Genomic DNA, 24,578 nt, shown 5'->3' with positions numbered 1-24,578 from the left:
CCCCAAATAAGAGGAATACAATAACATAAATATACTGTAAGATCACATTTTTCACATAACAGATGAACCACAATGAAAAGGTCCCTGTGCTGGTGAGGATGTTGGGAAATGAGCACTTTCATATGCCACTGGAGAGTGTGAACACTGGAACTCTCTCTTTTGAAGAAGGAACCCCTAAAACCTCAGGCCTCTGGGCTGATGAGGGGACATTGGGAGGGAGGGAGTCACTTGCCTCTGTTAATTCTGGAGGCCTTCTTCTCCTTAGACAGTCTTATACAATGCTGGATGGAAGGATCATGCCAGTAGCTGAGGCTTACTGCAGACCTAGAAGGGAAGAAACGAGGCAGGTGAGGGGAGGTCAATAGGTTCTGGCCCAGTTCTCAGGAAGCAGGTCAATGAGGACAATCAGCTACCTACAAAGGTCATCAGAGGCACATTTCATGCACCATTACAAACCTCAGCAGACTCAGCCATCTGTCTTGGTGCTCACGTACACAGCCCCTCACCATTCCACCCCTCTCAGGTGGCCGTTTCTTCTCTTTATTTGCGCAGGTGCCTAACTCCCTTCCCAGGACCCTACAGAGCACAGCACCTCACCTCATACCTCACCTAGAAGACCTGCCACCATTTATTCCCTCAGCAAACTCACTGGCAAGAGCCAGTCAGACAACTCTGCTCCACCACAAGTTCTATGTCTATGGGAAAAGAGCTCCAAGATTGTTTCCTAAAACTCACCTGAATGACTTCCTAAGCCTTTCCCCCAGCTCTGTAATAGGTACCAGTCCTTCCACATCCCTTAGGCAGGTCGCAGTGGGAAAACTAGGTACCAATAAACATAATAGCTACAACCAAAAAATGGTGCAGAAGCCTGAACTCTGATCTACACAACCTGGATAATGCTATGGTAGCCTAAACTCTCCCTGGTGTACACTACAAGGAACCAAAGTTTTAGTGTTCTAAACCAGGAGCTGACGCCCAAATTACCAGTGAAGGTCTTCTGCCAACTGAGAGGAACCAGCCTTAGGGAACCAAGAAGTAGCAGAGGGAGCCTTGATCTCTAAGGCCATCTGAAGCCATTTTGACCTTTGCCCTTCAATGGGTATCTTAGGAATTAAAAAACATCTTTACCATTTAAACCAAATGGTATGCGCGGTCAGCTCTTGGCTTCAGTTCAGGTCCCGATCTCAGGATCCTGGCATCCAGCCTGGCGTTGGACTTCATCTTGAGTGGGGAGTCTGCTTCAGGATTCTCTCTCCCTCTCTCCATAAATATCTGTTTAATGGACACATGTATAAACTCGCTAAATCGTTTGACAGGTGAATTGTGTATTATAATATTTTAAAAATGCTGTTATAAGGGCACCTGGGTGGCTCAGTAGGTTAAGCCGCTGCCTTCGGCTCAGGTCATGATCTCAGGGTCCTGGGATCGAGTCCCACATTGGGCTCTCTGCTCAGTGGAGAGCCTGCTTCCCTCTCTCTCTCTCTCTCTCTCTCTCTCTCTGCCTGCCTCTCCATCTACTTGTGATTTCTCTCTGTCAAATAAGTAAATAAAATCTTTAAAAGAAATGCTGTTATAAGTGAAAACCCAACCCTCCAAAATTTTTAGTAGAAGCTAATTTAGTTTTCAACATATTCTCACAGTTACCAAAGGCAAAAGATTGTATTTTCAAACACCAACTGTAATAGAATTAAAAGGAACTTAAGAGGACAGTTTTCCACTTAAGGTGCATTGTTTAGCAATGTCTAACAGCAGGTATTTCATTCTCATCTACATGGTCAAAAAAAAAAAAAAAAAAAGCCAAAACACAATCAATACATTGCTCAGTAAGTATACTCTTGGGCATTTATTCTAAAGAAAGAAAAACCTATTTTCACAACAAAACCTTTACATCAGTGTTTCTAGCAGCTTTATCTGATCATAGCCCAAAACTGAAAACAACTCAAATACCCTACAATGGGTGGATATTATAGCTGAAGTATGTCCACAGCATTCAATACCAACTGAAGAATGAAAAGGGATAACCAGTAAAGCAAACAATTTGAATTCGCCTTAAATAAATTATGATCAAGTGAAAAAAATCTACTCTTAATGGGGAATATATATATGATTCCATCTACAAAACCTTCTTGAAATGACAACATCACTGGAGAGAGACCAGATGAGTGGTTGCCAAAGAGGCTGGGAGCAGAGGACGGGACTGTAGGGATTCTTGTGACAGACTTACTCTATCTTTACTGTGATGGTGGCATTACAAACTACATGTATGGTAACATTACCTACAACTAATTACGCATACACTCTCTTTCTCTCTCATTTCCTCTACCTGACAACGTCACAGATAGGTCTAAGTAAAACTTGGGAATTTAAATAAAGTCTGGATTGTGTCGGTGTCAAGTTTCTGGATGTGTTACTGTTTCCTACAGTCATTCAAGACATTATCACCAGGAAAACAGGATAAAGGTTATAGGAGATGTGAGATGTCTCTAGTATTTCTTACAACTGCATATAAATCTACAAGTGTTTCAAGATAAAATTTTTTTAAAGTTAAAAAAATTTCAACATAGCATATTTGCACTGCTACCTCTACAGAATACCAGTAGCTCACATATTCTGAGGCTGCATCACGTTTTAAGTCTTGCAATATATGAATCTTTTTTATGGGGTATAAACCTTCCACACAGCAGAGCAAAGAAAAGTGATTTCAATCAATCATTAGCTACTGATTCTTAAACACCAGAGAACAAACACAGGAAAGAAATTCAGCACTGAAAACTTCTACATCGAGCTGCAAAAAACAATCTCTAGAGGTGGATTTAAATTTTTAACCAAAAACCCTGGAACAATCTCTTCATTCAGAAAGGTATGGTACAGATGAAGCCATGCCTTCAAGATTGTAGGACACACAAAAAGGCATACACTTTATTATTAATTCCAAGTTTACCAAGTCAGTTCAAATCACCAACCTAGGTTCTTAGCACCTTGACACCTTCAACTCCCATCTGATAGGATATCTGGTTAGTGGAAATCTTTTGGGAGCCCGGTTTGTCTCTTAACTCCACATAAAGCATGCAAAGCTATGCCCTTTCCACCTGGTGACCTACTGATGGCACCCAGCAAGTCTTCACATGCAATGGACAGCTGCCAGAAAAAGGAAGGTGGAGAGTAAAAGTGGAGAAGCTTTCCTTCCCATTTCAAAGTAAAAAGCAACAGTAAAGGAGCCATCTGAAAACTGTAACATCCTTACATTACTTGAAACTTATAAAAGAAAGAAAATCAAGATGGGCACATACTCTTGTCCTTTTGCACCCTGAAATTACAGGTAACAAGACAAAGGACAGAAAACATAAGAAAAGTGTATAAAGGCACTAAATGAAAGGAACACCAAAGTTCAAATTATAACTCTGGGAACAATGTTCGGAAGATTATACTTTCTTAACATTCCAACACAGTTAACAAACAGAAGAATTTCAAGCAGCTAACAAACATACGAAAATAAGTTTATACTTCTGGATAAGGAAAATGTACAGTAAAAGATTAGAATACCATTTACCACCCTCCCATTTTCCACTCTCTTTTCTAGACCTGAAACCTGATAACCCCAAACTGTTGGTATTCTACAAGAAAATTGGAATTCTGTTCATGCATGCTAGATCCAGTATCAACATGGTTGTATGTCACACAATGCTAAGTCAAACAACAACAACAAAAACAAAAAACCCAAGGTGCAAAAAGATACATAAAGAACACCACTTAGATTTTCCAACTAGAAAAAAGGTTTATACAGATGATGAATTCATACAAACATGCACCAAAAAATAGAGAAATACGCAAAGGAATGATATAGATCTCCTTCAGTTATGGTGGTTCGGAAAGGCACTGAGGGAGAAAAAGAAGACGTGCTAACTGTTTCAATTCCTGCAAACTGTTCAGTGTTTGAATATTTTAATCAAAACTATCCAAATTAGGGACGCTTGGGTGGCTCAGTTGGTTAAGCGGGTGCCTTTGGCTCAGGTCATGATCCCAGCGTCCTGGGATTGAGTGCCACATCAGGCTCCTTGCTTGGCGGGGAGCCTGTTTCTCCCTCTGCCTCGGCTGCCACTCTGCCTGCCTGTGCTCGCTCTCACTCTCTGGCAAATAAATAAATAAAATCTTAATTAAAAAAAAAATCTATCCAAATCAAATACACACAAAAAGTTAACATTTCTTTTTTTTAAAGGTTTTATTTATTTATTTGACAGACAGAGATCACAAGTAGGCAGAGAAGCAGGCAGATAGAGAGGAAGGGAAGCAGGCCCCCTGCTGAGCAGAGAGCCCGATGCGGGACTCGATCCCAGGACCCTGAGATCATGACCTGAGCCGAAGGCAGCGGCTTAACTCACTGAGCCACCCAGGCGCCCCAAAGTTAACATTTCTTAAATTTAGGAAATGAGTATTTCTTTGTCTTTTTCTATTAGTTTAAAAGATTGTCTTTCCAAAGGTTTTAAAAACGGAATAGTACATTAAGTCAAAGGAAAAAAAGAAGATGCAAGTTCTACCAAGAATCAAGAAAAAGATATCATTACAAGTCTTATAGATATTAAAAGGATAAGGGAAACTTACAATTTGTGTATGTGACAGCTTAGAGAAGATGTCTCAAAGAATTTCTCCAATTATCAAAGTTTACATAAGAATAGGTGAAGTAAAAAGACCTATCTATATTTATAATAACTGATTTGTACTTAAAGACTTCAACAATTAAAACAACAAAACCAAAAGAATACCGCCACCAAGACAACTTCTTTGGTGAATTTCTACCAACAATTTAAGAAAGAATTCTTCACCAATTCTTCCTTCCCAAAAGAACACACTTTTCAACCCAGTGTTATGAAGTCAGCATTACCAGAACACCAAAAATAAAAACACAAGAGAATGATCCAGCTCTCTCAAGAATATAGAACCAAAACTCCTTAAGAAATTAGAAAATTGAATCCAGCAATACATAAAAAGGGTAACACATAATAAAGAATTGAGTTTATACCAGGAGTGCAAAGTTATTTCATACCTGAAACATGAAAATACTAAAATAAATACAATATTATTGACATATTACCAACAACTGGAAATAAAACATAAAGTACAACTTAACAATAGCATAAAAAAACACATTAACTATTCAGGGATAAATATAAAAAGATATGGAGGAGATCTGTGTGCTACAATATATGAAACACTGATGAGAGAATCAGAGACTTAACTGAGTAAGAGACATACCATGCTTGTAGGTGAGAAAACTTATTAATATTAAAATCAATTTTCCTCAAAATGACCTGTAGTTATGATACAAAACACAGCAGTTGCTAGTAACATGGCTCTTTACATTTGCATTTAATTAAAATCACATAAAATTTAGAATTCGTTTCCTCAATTTTACTAATCACTTTTCAAGTGCTCAAGTCACATGTTGTCCGTCACTGTCATACTGGACAGTGTAGATGGGAAACATTACCCTCATTACAAAAACTTATTGCTACTGGACAGTGCTAGCAACAGAGTCAATGCAATCCAGTCAAAATCTCACCAAATTTCACAGAAATGAGGATGGAAAAAGAGGACCTCATATACTCTAAATAAGTAAGTAAATTTTTTAAAATTCTGAAAATTGGAGGGGGAGATGAACTGTGAGAGACTATGGACTCTGAAAAACAATCTGAGGGTTTTGAAGGGGTGGGGCGGTGGTAGGTTGGGGGAGACTGGTGGTGGGTATTATGGAGGGCAGGTATTGCATGGAGCACTGGGTGTGGTGCATAAACAATGAAATCTATTACACTGAAAGGAAATTAAATAAAAACAAACAAAATTTTAAACAGGGGCTATACAAAGAGTAAAATTAAAAACTAAAGAGAGGAAGTAAACGAATATTGGCAGTATATCTAAGTCATTTGCCAAGTGCTTTTTTTTTAAAGATTTTATTTATTTATTTGATAGACAAGGATCACAAGTAGGCAGAGAGGCAGAGAGAGAGAGAGAGCGGGAGGAATCAGGCTCCCCGCCGAGCAGGGAGCCTGATGTGGGGACTTGATCCCAGGACCCTGAGATCATGACCTGAGCTGAAGGCAGAGGCTCAACCCACTGAGCCACCCAGGCGCCCCCCAAGTGCTTTTTTTTTTAAAGTTTTTTTTTTAAGATTTTATTCATTCATTTGACAGATAGAGTAGGCATAGAGGCAGGCAGAGAGAGAGAGAAAGGGAGGGAAGCAGGCCCCCTGCTGAGCAGAGAGCCTGATGCAGAACTCGATCCCAGGACCCTGAGATCATGACCTGAGCCAAAGGCAGCGGCTCAACCCACTGAGCCACCCAGGTGCCCCCTCCAAGTGCCTTTTAAAATTTTTAATAGACATACCCTATTTGCAGAAAAAAACTGACCAATATAGGACATTATTTTTTAAAGGAAACATTTTAAAACTCGTGATTGGGAGAATGGATTACACTTTAAAATTATACCTAAGAGTACAAATGCTGTAGAACATTAGGACCTTGACTCTGAAGATTTAACAGTGTGTCAGAGGCACTATCCTTGGCCATGTGGGCTTCCAATTTAAATCTGGGGCAAAAATGTAAAAAGGAAATTCCACCACAAAATGAAATACACATACTTCTTCAGTGACCACAGAAAAAAAGGAATCAAGAGGTTTCCCAAAAGAGTTTACAAGAGCTGGGTCTTACATCTAAAAGTGGCTTTTACCAAGTAAATCTAAGAGGTGGAAAGTCTTCAGGAAACACAGGGACATGAGATAACATGCTGAGGAACACAAGTTTAACCCAAAGGCGCATGGGAAGAAGTAGCAAATATGAGCTGGTAGGTAGGACAGAGCCAGACCGTGAACAGGCCTCACAGGTCATTCAAGGAAAAAAGGCAATACCTCCTTAGGCAATCAGGCAGCCATCAGGCAGCAACCAAGAATTCTAGGCAGACAAGCTACATGAGCTCTATGTTTCCTACAGAGATCACTGGACACCTGGCTGAGCAAAGCTACTCCAAGAGTCCAGGTGTAGGTCTGTACTGTAGAGATTTGCAATTAATGAAGTTCACACTGAACTGAAAAATTAAAGAATGAGGACTTAAATTAAGGTGGTAGTGACAGGAATACAGGAGGAATAAAACAACAGAATTTGGCATCAGACTGCTACAGTGGGTGTCTAATGATGCGTACAGACTGGTGGCTGTAGTGATGGTAATACCCTTTTCAGAAAAAAACCTTATTAAAAACAACACAAACGTGAAGTTGGAAAAGATCTGAGTCAAGTGCAATAGTACAATATAAACCCAGCTGGAAATGTAAACTCTAAGGCTCATTTTGTTACCTGCCAAATGGAGCGAAGTATCACACCCTTAAAAGGATTAAATGAGACAATCCATGAAATAGGCTTAATATACTGCCTATTTATTAAATGCAGGTTAAGTGGTGGCCCTTATCAGCATTCGTATTAGGGCGAGTGTAGGTTACAGATGAAGACTTGATAAGGTGTCCCACTCTTCTTCCTGTTACCCAGTGAAGCTCCTTCCTGGTCTGTTGTTCTGATTACTCCCTCAATAATGGCCATTCAATAAACACTAAGCATGAAAAAGTGCAAATGTACACCTGTTTTAACAAAACCAAACGTTACCTTGGGGCATCACACAGTATTAACTATTTCAGTAATATACTTTCCAAAAAAAAAAAAAGAGAGAGAGAGAAAGAAAGAAAAAGAAAAAGCGAAGCACTGAGTCTTTCTTTTAATTAAACAGCAAAGACTATGATGACCCGTAGGGCTGTAGTACACGATTCTGTAGGGAATACACCTTCCATACCACGTATTTTGACAGAAAACTCTTATCTTAAGGATCTGTAAATAGGAGGATTACTGCATCTAGTCATGTGGTCAGTCTGTGATGAGTTTAAGTTCTTAGACTGGAAAAGAGAAGGACAAATATATTTAAGTCCATAAATGAAGGATTATTAGTGAAGGATTTCAACATATGAAGCTTAATTATAACTTAAATAAGGAAATTTCCACTGTACATACTTTTTTTAAAAGATTTTATTTATTCGAGAGAGAGAGAGAGAGAGCGAGCGCACAAGCAGGCAGGGTGGCAGGCAAAGGGAGAGAGAGAAGAAGGCTCCCCATCTAACAAGTAGCCCAATGAGGGACTTAATCCTAGTACCCTGGGATCATGACCTGAGCAAAAGGCATCCACTTAACCGACTGACCCACCCGGCATCCCCAACTACACATACTCTTGCCAACAAGTTTTAACAGAGAAAACCTTCCTATTCAGAGATCTAGAAATGTATAAGTAGCTACTGACATATCCTGGGGGTGGAGGAGTGAGACATTACCAATAAATTATTTTCAATAAACTTTAGACAAGTAATTTGGCATCAAGGTATTTCATTATTGCATTAGAAACTGCCAAAACTGACATAAATCACAGCATAACTGGAGGAACCAAGAAATCAATCAGTTCCATGAATTTAACTGCACCCCAGGGTTTAAAATCTCAACCTGCATAAGTGTCTACACATACATAATATCCTTCAGTGTGATATTTTTAAAGCTTTTATCCACAAAGTAATGTCAATAAACAGACACTGTGTATACTGAAACTTTAAAGACACCCTAAAACACTGAGAAAAAAAAAATCTATGAAACATCATTACATTGAATTTCACTTAGTCTGGACAGTCACATTCCACAATCCTCACAAATGTTCAATAAAGAAAAAAAAAACACTCTAATTGCAGAATTTCATGCTGCTAATATTCACCAAAATCAGAAATGAGTTCTTCATAAAGAATGCTGAGGTGTTCTTTGTACATTTACAGGCTCGGTAGACAAGAAGAGAGGCCCTGGGGTTATCACGAGTGGTCTATTATGTACTTATAAGTTGGGGAGGGAATAAATTAGGGATGGTGTCAGTCTCTATGGAATTTTGGAAGCAAGTTTCTAGGACCTTGAGGGGCTAGCTATTGTTTTGGGGAAAAGGTTATTCATGACCAGTAATTAAACCTTTATGTGAGACCCTTTCGATGTCTACCAGTGGGCCATATGCTTGGGAATGTTTGTCAACACTATCTTGGAGGTTTAGATATAAAGTTTCCAAAGGAATTGTTAGAGTAGACTTATAGGATCCTGGTTGGGGGTAGGGGTCAGTCAGGCTAGGATTGCCTTTTGCCCTTAGCAAAGCCTTAAGGTGGGGGTAGTTGAGTCCCTAGAGGAGGGTCACTCTGCCTGTTTTAAGGGCTTGTCAGTAGGTAAGAAAATTTAATAATTTTTCTTCTGCCTCTGTTTCCCACATCATTCCCCCCTGAACTATGTTGACCCTTAAATCTTTACGGTAGTTGAAGATGGAAGGTCTCATCTTCTGTAACTTCTTCCTGCTGAATAGGGGTATAGAGTTGTCCCTACCTACTTGGGTCAACATTGATCAGTTGAGGAACCTGTAGGGAAGTTACAAAAGACGGAGGCAGATGAATCCAGCGCTGACAGTGAGGAAGTGTCTCTGTGCGTGCTAAGTATCATCTGTCATCATGAAGTCATTGCAGCAATGGAGTTCGGCACCAAGCAGAGAAACACTGAACAAGGCAACACATTAAGATTATCAAGGCCATAAGGATGAGAACGCCAAAAAGGAGATATTTAATTGTTGGCCACAGTCCTCCTTTAAACAAGGAACTTAACCAATCACTGAGAGAGAGAGAGAGAGAGAGAGAGAGAGAGAGAGAGAAGGATCCTGCAGAGCCTCAATCTGGGTATTCTTATCTTTTATTAGTCCTGTGACATTTCTGTGATATTCTGGGATGTACACACATTCTGCTTTGATAACTGCACATGTATCACCCTATGCTGCTGTCAGGACATCTAAGGCCATCTTATTTTGTAGGACTGCCTTGCGCATCATTGAGACTTCGATAGTAAGTAAGGAGATGCTATTTAGTGAATCACTGACTGCCTTTGCAGTATATTTATTAAGGGCTTCTACATGCCAAATGAAATCCTCTAGTCCCACAGATGGAGCAAAAATGGATGTGAAGTGATCATACCACTTAAAAACAGATCGTGTCCATCTTTGCTTTAAACTGGGAGATTAGCTGGAGTAGTGATGATTATAGTATCCCGCCCATGAATCCAGGCAAATCCTAAGGTGCAGCGAACTATCTACCCTGGAGGAAGCCAGGGCCATAGGTTAGTTCCACATATCCAGTGGGTTCCGTCTGGAGCTGTCCATCTAATGCAAGGTCACCTTACCCAATCAGTAGCAAACCTGTCAGTAGCCTGGAGTACTATTATTTCAGAACACATTTCTAATGATAGCCATCCCAGATGTCGTGTGCATTTTGCCCATGTATCATATGTATGATTTCTTTGGTCCTGGCCTAAAACTGCCTTTTGACTGAGCTGTCCAATGGTGGGTAGGACCCACAAATATGTATCCCAAATTTGATATATGCCATCCTTGGTACAGCGATGAGGAGGGTTTTGTAGCTTAGGCTTAGTCCCTAGTTGGTGGGTATTAATTTGTGGGCTTGTAAGGTCAGTTAGGACTTTAATAGTTTGAGAGTATGAAAAAGCTTGGTCATGGGGTCCTGGTGAACTCCATGTTTCAATGAGGATGGGCCAGGAAGAAACATCTGGGTTAGTGATAGAGTTATCCTGGTACGTACTGTCTCTATATATTATATCTGAAATACAATCCTGCAGAGAATGCCAATCAGTGCCCTGTAAAGGCAAAACACACCAGGGTAATCTGGATGTACTTGACATAGGCAAAATTCCACATATCCAACAAACTGATTATGCAGTTCAGTATAATGGTGTGCCCACTGTAGAAAGGAACTGTCAGTTAAGATAGGTGAAAGGAAGATAAAGAGAATTACAACCTTCATTTTGGCTTGAAGAGAAGTTTGAGGTCTTCTATGGGCTCACAGGAGTAAGAAGGCACATTCATTTGCTCACTGGGTCCCTGTGAAGGAGGTTAGGGTTTTACTCTAGATATACGCACCCAGGAAGAGTGTCTATCTAGCTTTCCCGCAGTGGGAGTACATAGTATGACCTGATATGGACCTTTCCATTTTGGATGTAGGCTTTCTGTTGTATGTGACTTCCAATTTTTTTTTTTTTTTTTAATAAACCGTGTCTCTGAGATTTACATGGTTTTCAGCTATAATTAAATCAGGTTTGGGGAGTACATGATTATATCTTCATGAGTATCTTATAAGTTAAACCAGCCTCTAGTGAGTATTTAATAAGGCATTATAATCTTCATCCAATGACAGATCTATGGAGATATTTTATATACATATATATAATAACTCATTACTACATAATAATAATTATGATAATCATTATTATGTAATATTATTATGTAATAAGTCAAAAGGGCTGAGTCCGAGAGGTTGTTTTGGAGCAGTTCTCATCGTGAGAAGTCCTACTGGTAGGAGAGTAATTCAATTTTCCTGGGTTTATAGACTAAGCTTAGTAATAGGACATTTTAAAGTATGATTAGTTTTTTCTACCTTTCCAGAAGATTGTGGATGCCAGGCTGAATGCAGGAAATGTTTCACTTTTTAAGGCTTTGGCAATTGCAAAGTGCTAGTGGGTACTATGGCACACCTAGGTTTTCTTACTCTTTTCATGAAAACTACTGTCATCAGTAAACCAACTATCATTTGTATTTTATACAGGGGCATCTTAAATCTGGCCAAATACAGTAAGCAAGATCAGTAACATCTGAACAGTTATGCTCTATAGAGAAGTACAATGGTCAAGGTCATAGTTAAGTTATACAATTGTTTGGGAATCAATTATATTTTCCAGTTGTTTAACCAAGTGCCATGGGCTCTTGTTATAACCCCCCCAGAATAAAAATGCAAGAAGATCCTCTGAAAGAGCTATTGTGCAACTTTTCTGAAGTTCACCTCAAATTGTTTAGCTTAGGTAAACAAACATTTAAAGACAATCCAATCTAGAATGTAACCTTCATAAAGGTGTTATTAAAACATAATTTTTCTCTCTAAAATAACCCTCATTTCCAGAGATAGCCAAATCAGGACTAGTTTATTTGAAAAACAAGTCCAGTTTTAACAAATGTGGCCTAATTATTTACATAAGCTCAGCAAGAACAGTGAGTGATCATATAGATCTTTTAGAATCTGCTTTACTGGAACTTCTTGTAAGGAATTTCTAGGTTGAACTTGTTATAGCCTCTCCAGGCCAGAAGCCAAGCCATGTACTTGCCATCAGACATGCCTGCAATACCTGACGATTTGGGTGAATTCCTCTTCTTAAGGTCCCCCAGGGTATCCTGAGGTTCCAGCACCTGCCAGGAAGTGACATTCTTTTCTCACCTGGTGAGGCTGCTGGGAACACTGGAAGCCAGGTATTGGGCCAACCGTTCCAAGGGGCTTTATGGCTCCAGGTTTCAAAAAGGCAACCTTAGTTCCTTAAAGCTGTCTGGTCATATCTGAGTTGTTCTTTTGGTCTTTCTCAAATAGGGCATTCCAGTCAAAGCCTTGGTAAAATAACCCATGTTTCCCATGGTGTTCTATTACAAGGAGAACAGATTCTTATTGAACTTATTCAAATGACTGATTGCCATGGAGGAAAATACTTACTGAGACCTTTTGAGTTTTAGAGGGTTCAGATAGAGAGAAAAGGTGAATGTTTTATTTACAAATAAATATTTTTACATTGCTGTAAGTCACGGACCTCTTAAGAAAAAAGTTTCCTTAGTCTGGAAGAGCAAACCTTAGAGTACCAGCAATGGTTAAAAGGACAGCTCGAAGAAAGGAGCAGAAGCCATGTTTTCCTGCCAGGAAGGAGGGGTTAAGCAGTCCTTGTCAGGCCAAAGAAGAAAGGGAATTTCCCTGAAACAAAGGGAGTTTTGGCAGCTGCCTGGGAATATTCCTCAAAGTCTCCATCTCGAGTTAGACTAACCCCAGTTGGCTCCAGTTATAGCCATTAACACAGACATGAGTAAAGGAGAAGCCCCCACATCTATGAGGAGAAACAGAGAGAGGGAAAGTCAGAGTCCCCTTTCCTAGGGGTGGCCTAGCAACCTGGGTTTACTAGAAGACTTATTTACGTAATTATCACCCAATATGTCAGGAGGGAGTTGACTAGCTCACTCGTTCAGGCAAACACATTCTGCAAAACTCCCTTAGGTACGGGTGCTGGTGTAGAGCAATGATGGCTTAGGCATAAACAATGAAGGCACCCTAGGTTCATTCACCCTGTTTCCTGTACAGGAGATCTAACTGATAGATCCCACTGAGGCCATGCAGTGTTACAGGAGCTCAGTCCTCTCCTAAGTTTTGCAATCCAAATTATTTCCAGTGGGTTCAAAGGCATCCCACGGAAGAGTCCTTTGGACTGAAGAAGCCTACTGAGGCCACACTCCCAGAAAGGGAAAGAAGGTCCGTTACCTAATCCACCCTGATGCCTGGGTGGCGTCCCACACAGGATATGTCAGAGCTGCCCATATGTCAAAAGCCACCCTCAAGAAGGCGTCCCTCAAGACCTTGCTATTGATCACCATTCTACCTTCTCGGGAAGGCATTCCTGCCATAACAGGCCCTGGATGGGTGCCAGCATCCCTCTTCTTCCCCTTCGCATCCTGGGCTACAGATGGGTGCCCGGTGAAGGGACTAGGATATTGTGCCATCCTATACTCTAAAAGTTGTGGGGCTGCCCTGCCATTTTTAACCCATGGGAAACAAAAAAAAAGTTTGGCAAGGGGAAATTTCATAGCTTTAAGTAGTTTGAAGAAGACACTGGTGTGAAACAGTAAAGACTGAAACCCATCATGGTCTATGTGACATTCCAACACAAGGGGTCCTTACCGCCCACTTCCCTAAGAAACGATCCCCGGTTGTGTTATAATTCAATCGGGTACTGCTTTTGGCCATCTCCCAGTGGAGGTCCCATGGCAGGAAGTGGCTAGGCCAGGCATGTGGAGGAGATCACATTAGATCATTCAGGAAGAAACCTCACATGGGAGTCTTAAGAATGGCAGCGGTCCTTCCTGGTGACTTAGGTGGCTGTCCCGTGCCCAGGAAAGCCAACTTTATGTAAGAACAGGAATAAAGAGACGACATCAAGTTTCTGGGTCTTATTATCATTCCGGCCAGCATACTAACTTCCAGCCAAAAATCTGATGTTTTCTTCCCTGTGGATTAGCCACGGGCTAGAGGATTAAAGCCTGAGCAACTGACACGCAAGTGTTCCAATAAGACCATACTCCTTGAAAAGCCCTGAAGTGAGAGTAAAGGAAGGAGCGAGAACAGACTCACCAACTTTGCACCAAAGCTCAGAGTCCAAATGTAAAGACTCACAGCCCCAGCTGGACGCCAAATGATGAACTTCTAGAACATAGGTGAGGTTTGGTGGGGTGAGGTCTGGAGCTCAGTACCAAGAAAGGATTCTTGAGGACTCTCTGGTGCAAAATAGTGATTTATTAAAGTATGGGAACAGAACCTGTGGGCAGGAAGAGATGCTGCCCTGGGGGTTCTCAGGAGTGGTCTATTATACACTTGTAAGGTGGGGAAGGGATTAGGGATGGTGTCAGTCTCTAATGAATTTTGGAAGCAAGGTTTCTAGGACCTTGAGGGGCCAGCTATTTCTTGGGGGAAAGGTTATTCACTACTAGTAGTAAAACCTTTTTGTGAGACCTTTTACATGTCTATCAGTAGGCCATATGCTTGGGAATGATCGTCAACACTATCTGGGAGGTATAGAGAAAAAGTTTCCAAAGGAATTGTTAAAGTGCTCACAGGGTCCTGGTGAGGGATAGGGGATCGGTCAGGCTAGGACTGCCCTTTGCCCTTAGCAAGCCCTTAAGGTGGGGTAGTTGAGTCCCTAGAGGAGAGTCACTCTCCCTGTTTTAAGGGCTTGTCAGGAGGTAAGGAAATTTAATAATGTTTCTTCTGCCTCTGTTTCCCACATCACTATGATTTTTATCACAGTATGATAAAATGAATGTAAAACATGGCACTGTAATTTTATACTGATTACATATTGAAATGATAATATTCTGGATAAAAAAAAAAAATGATTTCAACAAAGGACACCTGGGTGGCTCAGTTAATTAAGCTTGAGCTCAGGTTGTGATCTCAGAGTCCTGGGATCAAATTCCACATTCAGCTCTTTGCTTACCAGGGAGCCTGCTTCTCATTTCTGCCTGGTCTGCCTCCTCTGCCTGCCCCTCCCCCTGGATTGTGCATGTGCCCACAGGGGCTCTCTGGCTTGAGAGCACATCTGCTCCAGCTCTTGCTCTCGCTCTTGCTCTCTGACAAAAAATAAATAGAATCTTTAAAAATAATCATTTTGCCTGTTTTTTTCTTTCTCAATGTGGTTAATGAAGCTTGAAATTTCATGTGGCCTGCAATGTATATACTTACATTGGACAACACTGGGGAGTCAGAACATCAAACAGGACATTTGTCATACCAAGATCAAAAAACAGCTTTAAATTTACATACACAACACGTTTTAGAGGATAAATATACTCTCCAATCTCAGCTAAGAGCTATTTAAATGCTAAATTGGTGTAACCAATATAAACAAAACTGTACAATCTCAATGAAACTGTTATTTAAATTTCAACATTCCAGAATTAGATTTTTGGAACTTATTATGAATACAGTTTTTCAAACGACAAAAGTGAAACCAGCTCATCTAAACTATCGACATTATAGAGAAGCATACACACACTCACAAAAGAATCCACCATGCTACTGCTCAGAATATTTTGATCACTCATTACTTCCAGGTAAATGTATTAAGTGATATGAAATATTAAGGTGGGATCATATGTTTTATCACTTTGAAACTTGTTTTATTCTAATACTGTGAACACTTCCTTTTATTAGATATTCTTTCTAAAACTTCACATTTTAATTTGAAATAATTACAGATTCACAGGGTGTTGCAAAAACAGTATGAAGTCCCATATAATTTCCACCCCATTTCCCAGACAGGGTTGCATCCTCTGGATTACAGGACATCAAAACCAGGAAACTGACATTGGGACGCATGTGTACCATTTTAGGTCACCTTATCACAAGTGTCGATTCAGGTAACAACCACCACAATCAAGATCAGATTTCATCAACACAAAAACATTCCCTCTCAGTACCCCTTTCCAGTCACAACCACCCACCCCACCCCCAACCTCATCAGCCCTAACCCTTTGGTGACTGCTAATCTAACTTTGTGATAACAAAAACGTGAATGGCTGCCTACAGTGTGTGACCTGTACAGATTGGCTTTTTCCACTCAGCATCATGCCCTTGAAATCCACACTAGTTGCTGCATGCATCCAGAGTTTGTTCCTTCTTAATTGCTGAGAAGTATTCCATCTGGTATGGATGTGCCACTCATGTACTGAAGGACATTTGGGTTATTTCCAGTTTTACCATATGAAAAGTAAAGCTGACATTATTAAGACCTGCAAAATATTTGTAACTATTACACAGTTTTGTATCAATTCCCTGACCTCTATGTAGACTGTTTTGTTTGTTTTAAACTTGCAGCAAGAATTACTATCAAACTCCACTTTTTGGGCCACAGACCCTTGTGGTCTTAGCAAAAGACCTGCCCCTCATGAAGCATACTACCAACATTTAATGAGTGCATTGGCCAGGCAGCTATTTTTTGTTGTAATAATGATGTAACAAATGAATTTACACAGAAAATGTATATGCAGAGAACATTAATTCCTAGTGCAAATGCTGGGTCACAAGCTAAAAATATTTTTAAAGGAATTGCTACCAACTGGCCTTCAAAAAAATCAAAGCAGCTTATCTTAGCCACCAAGGCTGTTACAATGTCCACTTCTTACAAGATGCACTAAGATTTTTGTAGTCTTTAAAATCTGACTTGCCAAAAATGTTGTTTTGTATTGAAGTAATAGAAGTTATATATTTCTCATGTTTCTGGACTTGATTTGTCATTCTTTAACTATCTATCCATATTCTTTGGCCAACATTCTATTGAAAGCTTAGTTTACTAACCCATCAAACTTGGCTCTAACATACGTTACAGAGAAATAGCCTTTAAAACTACACGTACCTGAAATCCAACACACATATTAATAGCCCAAGACAATATCTGACTTTTCAATGTGGACGATAAAAATTTAGTGGATATGGTTCCCCAATTGATAAGTGCTCTTCTACTACACACAATGTCTTTATTAAGAAGTCGCATCTAATTCCAGCTCTAAGTGAAAAAAAAAATGAATGTAGGGATGCCTTGGTGGGCTCAGGCACTTAAGCAACTGAATTCAGCTCCCATCATGATCCCAGGGTCCTGGGATCGAATCCCGCATGGGGCTTCCCGCTTTAGTAGGGGGCCTGCTTCTGCCTCTGCCTGCTGCTCTCCCTGCTTGTGCTTCCTCATTCTCCCCCACCTCCCCCGACAAATAAAATCATTTTAATTAATTAATTAAATTAATTAAAACATGAATGGATATCACTTCTCTTAAATTCCCTGTGAAATACAAAAACATCAATTTTCTGTAACATCAAAACTATCTCCAGTTTCATTAAGAAACATGGCTGGCTTCTCTTTCGCATTTAAGGTCATCTAACCAATAGTTCCCAATAGCACTCTTTAGACCAGCACTACCAGCACTAACATCACCTAGTAACTTCTAAGAAATAAATGCAAATTCACAGGCCCCACCCAGACCTACTTCATAAAAAAAAACCCAGAAGGTGGTGGGTAGAGCCAGAAATCAAGCAATGTGTTTCAACAAGCATTCCAGCGGATTCCGATACATAGGAAAGTTGGAGCACCACAACATTAAACAAATTTAGTAGAAAGACATTAAATCTGGATTGCCCTCCATACCTTTTCTTTTCATGAATGACTTCAGCAAAGTTAATCACGCCACAGATACTAAGAATCCAGAGACATATTTTCATTCTCCCCCAAAGCAAAACAAAACAAAACGGAAAAAAAAAAAAAAAGAAAACTGGAAACTGGATGTTAGCTTTATTTTCTACAAAAAGGAATCCCTAAAACTATGAAGTGATCACAAAAAATTTCCTTAGAGAAGAAAAACCCAAAATAAACCACAGAGAACCAACAGGTCAGAACTGATGTCTTTCAAACCAGAGACTCAATCAGTTTTGTATCATACACTGCCTGATACCCCCATTCCTACACGGAACTACAACCTATAGCACTTTCAAAATTCAATGAACTAGCATATTAAACAGCACCTAGAAAACTATAATTATGCAAGTATTTGTGGTCCAGGGAATAAACAAATAAATTGGTCAAATAAAAGTTATTCTGCATGGGCAGAATAAAAGCGACCTGTATGTTGTTTTGTCCCCTAATTTCTTCTAAGCATGTATTACCACCTTCATAACCAAAAGAAAGGAGAATCAGGAATATATGGAATGATACAGGAAAATACTCTACAAGTACATCAGTTATTTTTTAAATTTTACCAATGCGCTGATAATCTCTCTCCTTCATGGGATCAAAATTCAAAAGAGGCTTTGGTAGTACCAGATAAACCGAGTTCCAACCTTCATGCTTATTAAAGTTTGAAACTCAAAGTGAACACATGGCTATTAACCCGGTTACAAGCAGGTGTTATTATGGTAGCTACCTCCTATCCACCTGGGTAAGTGCCCCATTTCCCTCCAAGTAAGACCTTCTGAGCAGGGAGCCCAATGTGGGGCTCAATCCCAGGACCTCAGGATCCTGACCTGAGCCAAAGGCAGATGCTTAACCAACTGAGCCACCCAGGCACCCCAAGACCAGAGAATGTTTTTTTGTTGTTGTTGTTGGTTTGTTTTTAAGATTTTATTTATTTATCTGACAGAGAGAGATCACAAGTAGGCAGAGAGGCAGGCAGAGACAGAGGAAGAAGCAGGCTCCCCGCTGAGCATAGAGCCCGATGCGGGGCTCGATCCCAGGACCCTGGGATCATGACCTGAGCAAAAGGCAGAGGCTTAACCCGCTGAGCCACCCAGGCGCCCCAGAACGGTTTGGTTTTGACTGAAGTTCGTTTTAAGCTGAATTTTTATTTCTTGAAACCTGGATTGCGAATGCTCTTAATATGAAGTTTTAAGTAAGATTTTTTTTTTAACATATCCCTTCTACCAGTTTCTTCTCTCAACCAAAGGATCATTTAAATAGTTTTTCTAAACTGAGAAAGAGAGGGAAAGGAGAGCATTATCTAATCCTGTTGAAAAATTAAAATTTCCCTTGTTTACCTTATGATTTCTACTATTCCTGATTTCTGACTAACACTGCAGTTTTCTTGCAGTGTCTTTACTGACAATTCTTCTTGGACGCGACAGTCAATCACTGCATAGAACTGAAATTAAAGCTCAATACGTGGAGTGAATGGTCAAGACTTCCATTTAACAGAATTAATCCACAGTCCTCAACAGAATATACTCTGTGTACAACTTCCAACTTATAGGTATATGAGCACAAGAGAACTTACACGATGGGCAGCATAACCCCTCCATCGATACCCAACATGTTCTGTTCCCATTCTTAAACTGCCTTTAGACACCAGGTCACGTGCACACCCATCTAGTTCCTCAAAACCGATTTTGCGCATGACGGATCTGCGCTTCCTCAGCAGACTTTTAAGACTTTCTCAGCCACGTAAATAACCAAATGGACACCCAAAAAGGATTAGGAATCATCAGAGATGTTGCTCAGGTCAATGTGCTCATGCTCTGAAGCTCCACACCACTCCAGGAAGTACTTTCAAGGCACTGCCTATAGCATCCAAGACTCAAGTTCTGCGTTTAATTTCCAGCCCATGGGTGAGAAAAACAAAATGAGAAAAACAGGTATACTACTTTTAAGGACACACTTCATAAAGACAACTTTCCCCTATCCTAGTAACATTACAGACACAGGATTCGAGCCCTAGTATGAAAGCTTATTTATTACATAAAACTTCCAAATGGATGGAACAGTTTTAGGTGGATTCCAACTAAAACTCATCTTCATCTATTCTATACACATTTCCTGAAGCCCTGTCACTGCCAGGCACTGTACTACACAGATAGAAAAATAAAGATGTGAAAAGAGAGGTCCTGCCCTCAGGGGGCACCTGTGTGGCTCAAATCAGTTAAGGGTCAGATGCTCAGGATCTCAGGGTCATCAGATGGAGCCTCATGTGGGGCTCAGAGTCTGCATGAAGACTGCTTAAAACTTTCTCTCTCTCTGTCCCCACCCTCCCTCCCTCTCTCAAAATCATTAGGTTGTTTTGTTTTGTTTTGTTTTGTTTTTAAAAGGTCCTACCCTCAAAAATGGTAAAATGTAATAGGTGATCCCATAAAACTTCTGTTCAAGTGTTAAATGAATTGTACATGATTTGGAGGGTGAGGTAAGCCAATAAAAATACAATTCGAGTGTTACAAAGATGAGCTACACCTGACTGGAGTGATGAAAAGGCTTCCTGAGACATCTAGGAGTCCAAATGGTAGTGAGCCAGGACATAGAAGCAAGGGAAAGCATTTCAGAGAAAATCCAGAGGAAGAGAAGGTGTGAAGGTATGGAAATGAGGTCCCATGGTCCCAACCCAAGACACAAGCAGTTGGCAGGAAACACAGACCCCTATATGTGGAGGGCACATGGGGATTGGTGGCAGTCTGCTTGCAAAAATCCTAAAGGAACACGAAAGAACTGAATCAGGAGCCCCTCATGATGCTTGGCATTTGGACTTTACTTCAAAGGCAATGAGAGGGGCACCTGGGTGGATCAGTGGCTTAAAGCTTCTGCCTTCGGCTCAGGGCATGATCCCAGGGTCCTGGGATCCAGCCCCACATCTGGTTCTCTGCTTGGCGGGGAGCCTGCTTCCTCCTCTATCTCTCTCTGCCTGCCTCTCTGTCTACTTGTGATCTCTGTCAAATAAATAAGTAAAATCTTTAAAAGAAAAAAAAAAAAAAAAGCAGTGAAAACTGCCACGTAATTTAATTTGACCAAGCAGAGAGAGTTGGATTTGCTTGCCTCGGGCCTGGACGCATAAGGCTGGTGATGGTTATATAGAGTAAATGGTAGTTACCAGCCTGTGGGGCGAAGTGGAAAGGTGTGGATGACCTCTGAAGTGAAGGAAGAGCTTAACAAGGATGGAGGAGGGAACAAACAACTAACTTGTATCGGCCTGCCCAACAAACGACCTCCAAGAATCATAAATCCCAGATTCAGTAAGGCCTTTCCCAATGTACCCACAGAGACTAACTGTCTCTCCCATGGACTCATTTATTCCATGGGTGCGCCTCCCACCACTGAAGACCTTTTTGTCTCACCTTTTCAACATCCGTTCGGTTCCCTGAAAGCAGGCATTTTCTATCCACTTCACCAGTGACTTGAAAGAGCAATGACTGATAGAACTCTACAACTGAGGAGGCAAAAGCTTTCTCCATTTATGGGCTGTAGAAAAGTTCCACACACCAAGCTTGATCATTACACTACAGCTGAAAGAAGACACCTGTGTTCAAGGATGCAGGTAATTAAAAGGCACCAAGGAGCTATCCTATTTCTAGGATGTCTAAGGGTCTACACGCAGAGTGGAGCTCTAAAATAGTGTGAGGATGAAACAGCAGCACTGGTAAACTCACAACCACGCACACAAACACGGATGACTCTCCGTAAGGCAGGCCCAGGAGTGCATCCAACTGGATGACTCCACGTACACCAAATTCAGGAACATGCACAACAGCTCCCCAGCAACGGAAGTTAAGAACCGTGGCAGAAGTGAACCTCAAGAGGGTTATCACAGACCCTGGGGTCCTGGGTGTAAAGTCACATGGTGTGTTCCTCTTGTGAAGGTTCCTCAAGCTTTTGGCTTATGATCTGTGCACTTCTCTGTATATATGCTGCGGTTCAAAAAGTTTACTTAAAGGGGTGGCTGGGTGGCTCTGTGGGTTAAGCATCCAACTCCTGACTCTGGCTCAGGTCATGATCTCAGGGTCCTGGGATGGAGCCCTCAGTCTGGCTCCTGGCTCAGTGCAGACTATACCTGACATTCTCTCTCTGTCCCTCTGCCCTCCCCTGCCCCCACATAGACTCTCTCAAGGAAACAAGTATCTTTAAGAGAATAAATAAGCCTTAAAAACAAACAAACAAACAAACAAACACAAAACTCCCTTCCCTTAAAAAGAAGAAGGGAACTTCCCCATGGGGAGGAAGACAACACAACCAAAAAGGCCCAGGTGACAGAGCCAAAGAGAAACTGAGAGCCAAAAGAATACAGCATGTTTCAGTTCAGACTACAAAGGAGACATCCAGGGATCCACTATTCCCTGAAGTTCTAAGGAATTGAGTTAGTGCTGACCACTTCCTCACCCAGCTGCCGTTTACCAAAATAGTTTTGGTTTTGGTTTTTTTTTTTTTTTTTGGGGGGGGGGCATAAAGAGAGAGAGAAAGCACACAAGCAGGCAGAGAGGCAGGCAGAGGTGGAGAGAGAGGCAGGCTTCCCGCAGAGCCAGAGCCCCATGCGGGACTCCATCCCAGGACCCCAGGATCATGACCTGAGCCGAAAGCAGTGGCTTAACCCACTGAGCCACCCAGGCATCCCTACCAAAACTGTTTTTAATCATCTTGGAATTTCTTCAGCATTGACTGAAGCACAGGATGAACCTATGTCACTCAAACCTCCCATCCCAGCAACTAACAGCATACACTGACAAGTTAGCTGGCCTGGCCTCAGAAAATGGCAGGCAACTAAGGAAAAGCAGACTAGCCTCTATACAAAGGTCTCAACTTTACATTATCCCCAACCCAATGAGCTAAACGGCAAAGCCTACAGTAATAACCTACAGAAGTAACTACCCCTTGCTCCAAAAGAAAGGAGATTGTGAGCTGCCCAAAAAGACTAATGTGTACCTTAACACTGTGTAGAAAGACACCCATCACCACTGCAGAAGATCATCAGAAAAGAAACAAACACAAACTGACAATTCAGCTTTACAAAAAATTACACTTTCTTTATCCAACCCCAACGTTTATCTTCAAACACAAGAAAGGAACAGACATTTGCCGCTCAAGACAGGAAAAGCATAACAACCAGCATAACTGTACCTGCACCACCAAATCGCTCAGGAGAAGAAAACGTAATTCAGGAGAGGCAAATTAAAACCATTCTACACATGGTCAAAAGAAAACGTCTAAACTCCTCCAATCCACAGAAAAATCCCTGCTTCCTCTCCTTTTGAGCCCATCCATACCAATAACCCAATGGATACAAGTGGCAAACCAATCCAGCCCGTTAGAAAGGAGACAAAAACTTGGACAAATGTCCTCCCACAAGTCATGCGGTGAATAGGACCCCTTTGCACCCAACACGAAATACACACAATGAAAACCACACATCAACCACCTGCAAATACAAAAAAGCCATTCTCAACAAGTTGGAAAGAGGACCTCAAGGAGAGCCCTCCACCCTCTCCCACACCTTAAGCAACAAAAGTCCTCCCACCAAAGCTAACCCAGATCTTCAAGTACCTGGTGGAGGTGCCTTCCCTCACGTGGCAGAGGCTGCCTATGAAGGCTTCAACGCAGCTTCTGAAGGTGCAGATGCTCAAACCCCAAAAGCCTTTCTCTACAGCAGGTTCTCTGGTCATTCTGGCCTTCTGAGGAGTGAGGAGTGGGGGAAAGGGGAGGGAAGAGACAGGGATCCAGTTAAAAAGGAGGAGAAACACAAAACACAGGCACTGGTGAGCCCTCGCAACTTCCCAGGAATCCAGTGCTGCAAACTTGGCTCGGAGACCGACCACCCACCCTTTCCAGGGACCAAAACAGGGACCGGGGAGTGCACGGGGTGCCCTCAAGGGCACCCCACAACCTCAGGGCCCAGACCCTGCTACCTCTAACAGGCGGCAGAGATGGCAGCAGCCCCAGAGAGGCCGCGGTGGGCGCAGGGAGCGGGCGGACTTGTGGACTGCAGTGTGGGGCTGTCGGGGGCGAGGGGGGGGTGCAGCAGAGGAGATGCTGGCTGGATTGGACGGGGCGCGCAGAGGCAGCCAGAGGCCAGTGGCTGCGAGTGGGCCGGCTCCTTCCCTCTCCCCTCCCAGGCTGGCTCCCTCCCTCCCTCCTCACCAAGGTAAATCTCCCTTTCCCTAGGACGATTGGCCATGGCGGTGGCAGCAGCGGACGGCCGCTGAGGAGCAGGCACCAGGGCTGCTGCACCAGAGGAGCCAGGCCTGAGCGGGAGGGACCTGGCCTGCTGCTGCCGCAGCCTCCCCCAGCCCCCAGAATCTCCATTTTAGCATCGCGCGCCTCCCTCGGCCGTGGGGAGTCACGGAGACTTGTCGTCGCCAGCCCCTTCTCGCCACCAACTCTCTCTCCCCTTCCACCCTCTCAGCTCAGAGCAGGTACCTGGTCGGGCTCTCCTTATCGCGAAAGGACAAGGGTTGGCTGTACCCCCGCCCGCCCACCCCAAAGCCCAAAGTGGCGCCACTGGAAGGAGAAATGCCATCCAGGAATTCCTCCCAAATCTGCCCCCCTCCCTTCTCGGCGCCAGTCCTCAGCCCTACCTCTGCCCTTCCTCAGTTGCTGGCCCTCGCTGGAGCTGCC

General features: G+C 42.0%; 1 long non-coding RNA gene and 1 other non-coding gene across 2 annotated transcripts; both read right to left on the bottom strand.

Moving 5' to 3' along the window:
• Positions 1–235: 235 nt before the first annotated feature.
• Positions 236–24,578, bottom strand: LOC122889826. The gene is made up of 4 exons (XR_006380975.1): positions 24,539–24,578; positions 23,508–23,635; positions 1,129–1,272; positions 236–324 (listed from the first exon to the last, which is right to left on the bottom strand). It is a non-coding gene; the product is annotated as an uncharacterized LOC122889826 (long non-coding RNA).
• LOC122890781 lies at positions 16,542–16,691 on the bottom strand. Its single transcript, XR_006381203.1, has one exon. It is a non-coding gene; the product is annotated as a small nucleolar RNA SNORA62/SNORA6 family (small nucleolar RNA).

Source organism: Neovison vison, chromosome 11 (assembly GCF_020171115.1).
Source record: "Neovison vison isolate M4711 chromosome 11, ASM_NN_V1, whole genome shotgun sequence".
In the NCBI taxonomy this organism is placed as follows: Eukaryota; Metazoa; Chordata; class Mammalia; order Carnivora; family Mustelidae; genus Neogale; species Neogale vison.
This window is presented reverse-complemented; position numbering and strand designations above follow the sequence as displayed.